Consider the following 5,739-nt stretch of genomic DNA (forward strand, 5'->3'; position numbering starts at 1 on the left):
TAATTAAAACCTTAGAATTCCACAATCAACCCAATAATTTCCAACGGAAACTACAAAAAATCGTTAGAAACATAAATACCTCTAATAAAATCTTTGTAAAAGCAGATAAAACCAGAAACTTTTATAAAATAGATAAGCAAGAATATAACAAACTAATCACAGAAAACATTACAAAAAACTACTAAACACTAGACACAAACGAATGCGACTACATAGATATAATAAATACTTAAAGTAAACAAATTACCGATAAACTAAAAATTAGCGATAAAGTTGGCAAATTGAAACCTAGGGAGGCATACATTCTGCTTAAAGACCACTAATGGGACTTTAATAATAATCCCAGCACCCGCCTGATAAACCCAACTAAACCAGAAATAGGTAGAATTAGAAAAACAATACTTTCTAGAGTAAACAAACAAATCAAACAAGACCTAGAACTAAACCAGTGATCAAATACAACCGAAGCCATCACCTGGTTGAAAAATATAGAAAACAAAGATAAATGTACGTTTATACAGTTTGACATCATAGACTTTTATCCCTCGATATCCGAATAATTTTTTAACATTGCCCTACACTGATATATCCTCGGAAGAAATCAACATCATTAAAAAATGTAGAAAATCAGTTCTAATAAATAAAAATAACCAATGGATAAAAACTAAAATGAAAAATTCGTTTGATTTGGCGATGGGTGGCAAGGACTCCGCAGAGGCATCAGATCTTGTGGGATTATTCATTCTATATACCCTCACAAGAATATTCAATACTACGGATATCGGCCTAAATAGAGATGCGGACTAGCTATAATAAAAAAAAAAAACTCCAACAAAGTCAAGGGAGAAAACTTTAAGAAAATCATACACAAGGATATGAAAAAATTAGGCCTAAAAGCAGACGTATCAGCTGACATAAAAATAACAAACTTCCTGGACGTCACGTTAAACTTAGATAAACACACATATGAACCATACTTAAAAGATAACGCTACTCCAATTTACGTAAACCCTAAGTCCGATTACCCACTATCAATTATACAACAGATTCCTAACTCGATCGTAAGTAGACTCAGTAATGACACAAGCGATGAAATGCATTTAACAGGGCAGCCAATATCTACGAAACAGCCCTAAAAATTAGTGGATACAAAAATACCTTTATCAAATATAAGCAACAAAACACCAATAACTATAATAAAATTTAAAATAGAAGAAAAAGAACTATAATTTGGTATACGGCCCCATACAATCAAATGTTAAAAACAAAACTTGGCAAGAAATTTCTAGATCTTATTGAAAAACACTTTCCCGCAACCAACACCTTACATAAAATCTTCAATAAAAATACCCTAAAGTTATCTAACAGTTGTTGCAAAAATTTAGAGATGATAATTAAAGCACATAATAACAAAATATTAAATAAAAACAATCTAAACAACAACAAAATAAACAATAAAAAAGTAAACACCATGATAAAAATAAAACTAACACTAGCAGAAATAATAATAATAATAATAATAATAATAATAATAAGAAGAAGAAGAAGAAGAAGAAGAAGAAGAAACCAACACCGGACAAGAACAACCACACCATAAATAGAAATACAAATAACGAACAAGATAAATGCAACCGTAGACACCGCACGCTTTGCCCAGTTCAAAATAAATGTCTAACAAAAAGTGTAGTTCACCAGGCAACAATATTTGCGAAAGAAAACACGAATAACAAGAAATATTACGTAGGCATGACTTCCTTAGATTTCGAAAACAAATACTACAACCACAAATGTACATTCAGCAATAAAAAACACCGTATAAAAACACAACTTGCGAATAAATACTGAGAACTCAAAGAAAGCGGACATTCGTCGGTAGTCGAATGGAAAATAATGAGACAAGGTACCACGTGTAGGCATTAAGACGACCCATGTAAATTATGCCGTCATTAAAAAATTGCTATCCTGTACTTTATAGAACCCAAAATCTATTAAAATGTCGAAGAGAAATAGCAAATAACTGTGTTCACAAAATAAAATTTACGCTCGGATAGCAGTACAAAATATTTTTAAAACTAACAAAAACAATAGAAAATAAACAAAAAAATTAATTAAATAAGCATTAATATACATAAACGATCACACATATATGTATGTATATATATGTATATATATGTGCATATATGTATGTACATATATATATATATATATATATAAAAGAAATGTACGCCTTAAACAACTAAACTAGTTTTAAAACAGATCCTTTGTTCGATAAAATGCATGCCCATTGGCTGATAAGAAGGGGTGCGGTGAATACTAGAAAGCTTGTTGTGCTAACTAAAACCCTTAACAGCAGAGGACCATATAAAAATAATAAACAACCACAGAATTGGCGCATAAGCCTGACGAATCCGGGAGTTGATGAAACGCCGAATATTCAGTGTAGCTTAATCGCCATATATATTTTTAAATTAATGTAAATATATATATATATATATATATATATATATATATATATATATATATATATATATATATATATGAAGGCGTCCATCAGTCTTGACAGACTATGGATACCCACTGTAAGGGTGCCTGCGCGTGAAATTTGTGTGGCAAGACTTGCGCAACCTCTTACCACGCCTCTCCTGAGTCAACATTGTTGCATACCAGTGGCAAGTTGAGGTACAAGACGACTGGAAACAATGCCGAGATAAGCGGAGAGCACATACAGCGCCTAGAATTCCCAAATGGTCACCCATCTGGTATTAGCCAGGCTCAACGTTGCTTAACTTCGGTGATCTGACGAGAACCGGTGTGTCAACGTGATTATGCCGTATATATACATACATACATACATACATGATAGATTAGCTATAAAATGAAACTTACTCTATCACAAGTAAAAAAAAACTTTTGAAAAATTATACACATGATTAAAAATGTAGTTCTAATTGTAGAAGTAACATAAAAAATAACTATTTTTTGTGTGACACTAAAACAAAAATAATGTCTCTCTTTACAAAAGAACGCTACTAAAATATAGGTAGTCGTAGGCAAAGCTATGCGATTCTTTTTTCTTTAGTGAATTCTTACCTTGACACTTTATATTGCTATAACATGATTACCACACTTCATGAACAAATAGAACTAAACAGAATAATAAAAAGGTTGAATTTTTAAAAAAAATCGCTGTCTCTATATGAAAATGGGGTAATTTCATGCCTTCAGTTTGATTATTACATAATGGGAAAAATTAAGACATTAATATGGTAATAAAACCACTCACTTATCTATGCATTTATTTAAGAGGATAGAATAGACATAGAAATTAATAGAAAAGAGAAAACCGCTGAGAGAATGTTACATTTAAATTTTATTGACAAAAGACGAACTGAGAAAGTCAAATTTCATAGAAGTAGAGAAACATTCAAAAATGTCCCTCTTATTTTGGAAGAAACCTATTAAACTTTCCCATCACTGTCCGCGAAATCGGTGTTAATTGTAGCTCGATAATGTCAGCGACTGTTTCTTAGGTGTCAGCATCTGGCTGTCTAGCAAGCACTTTTACTTTTCTCGTCCCAGTATTTTAATCCTTTCCTCTTGTCTCTTGTCTCAAGACCCTGCATTCCATTTGGCTGCTTCCGCGTCCTTGTCTTTTTAAAGTCGCTTAAGACATTCATCTCAGGTCAGGCTTTAGGAACTCTAATCTATGGTGCCCCCTTGCCAAACTTAAAACAATACTCGACTAATTAGAACCACTATATATTATTTCACACACTCTTCATCTGTGTCTTAATCCAAACGCAGATTCTATGAGCATCGCTTATTCCCTAGAACGGTCTGCCTTAAATACACCATGGTAATCTTCAAATCCGATGTAAACAAGTTCTTGTAGAGCTATCCCAATAAATATAAAATTCTAGCTAATCTACACAATTAACGAGTATTACACTGCCACTTATATTCATTATCCCTTGTACTCGAGTGACTTTCGGGTATTGGTTATTTGCGACTCTAAAGTAAGAATAAAACACAAGAAATATACATACCAAATTAATAATATAAACAACAATAACGCACATGATATTCTAATATTAAGAACAATAATATATGATCAAATAAATAAATATGTATATAAGAAAATATAAAATAAAACACATTTTAACTGAATAACTGCTGAACACAAAACCTGAGTAGCTCATATCTGCCCAAAACAAAAATAACGAAATTAATATAGGTGTGAAAAAACAATGGGTCTAGTTGGCTAATTATACAAGTACAACAGCTATATATTAAAACGCGAAGTGACGCTGATTATATTCAATTTCCCGACAATACCTGACAATACCAGAGATGGAGGAAACGCGGAAATTCTATGTAGCTAATTGGCAGATATATTTAACTACTTACCAATAAGCTCTACATACTTATTGAACACTATCAAAAGAAATACTGAGAATATGTACATAAAATCATAAGTAGATACTAGTAAAAACAATAATATTACATACTATATGTATATATACAAATGAATGACAAAAAGTGTGCATTCAACATCTTGAATATTTTACTGTTATATTTCTTTTAGTATGCTGATGTGCAATTATTGATCGCACCTGCTTTGTACCGCAGAATCATTAATGGCATTGCGATATCTATTCTTGAATTGTAGTTCTATCGAGCTTCATAAATAAAGAAGATTAGTTTAATAAACGACGTAAGTGTATCTGCGCATGCACTTGTAAGGTATGCGTTGTTTTATCTGCAACTTTACCTAATCATTTATATATATATATATATATATATATATATATATATATATATATATATATATATATATATATATATATATATATATATATATACGACGACTCCGGCGACGTCGAAGTAGGTTTGTTTGTGATAAGCGAAGTGAAAAAAGAAAGCAACGTTTTAATTAAGCGGGGGGTAATCGAAACATTGAATAAAAAAACACTAAAATACACTAACGTAAAGTAAACGAACGATGAAAACAGAAAAACGAACACGTGAAAAATGGCTTAAATAAGCCTGTTTTGATATTAAAATTTAAACAATCCGTGGGTACACGGGTGTTTTGGGGTGTGTGGTCGGGGGTGGATAATCGAAATAAAAAAAAACAGAAAAAAGAACCTTACGTTAAAAATAGCTTAAATAACACGGATTCAATATTTAAATTTAAAAAAATCGAAAAAAAATGACATCTCACACCATGATTCGAACCCAAAACTGTTGGATAATGAACCAACGCGCTAATCGACTGACCTAACGCGACGTACATGATATTTATTCAGTTTTTCAACTATTTAAAATAAATCAGGTCACGACGTAATCTGGCGCATGCGTAGAACCACTCGTCGTCACGAGAAAACCGTTTTTGGTGACCCTCCCCCTCTATCGGAAATTGTCGATTTCGGGGTGAAAAAATGAACGTTTTGGCCAATTTTTCGATATTTCCCGAGTGAAGGATGGGCCTTCGATATGATACTGAGTTTGTGGATTTTAGTAGCAGACACACATCATACACACATGCATACATACATATATTTTCGCTTATATATATATATATATTTGTATATATATATATATATATATATATATATATATAAGGTGTCTTAATTAAGTACCTTTATAATTCCGCCTATTTCATTACTTACACGTTAGAAAAAATGACATGGAAATGAAATTTAATTAAATACTAGTAGTAGAGTTGAAACGAGGAGG

The 5,739-nt window shown here is 31.7% G+C and overlaps 1 pseudogene; it reads right to left on the reverse strand.

Moving 5' to 3' along the window:
* Positions 1 to 2,719: 2,719 nt before the first annotated feature.
* On the reverse strand, positions 2,720 to 2,836 carry LOC145296325 (5S ribosomal RNA; annotated as a pseudogene).
* Between the last annotated feature and the right edge of the window lie 2,903 nt (positions 2,837 to 5,739).

This window comes from Euprymna scolopes, chromosome 16 (genome assembly GCF_053919585.1).
Source record: "Euprymna scolopes isolate OS-2025 chromosome 16, ASM5391958v1, whole genome shotgun sequence".
NCBI lineage: Eukaryota > Metazoa > Mollusca > Cephalopoda > Sepiida > Sepiolidae > Euprymna > Euprymna scolopes.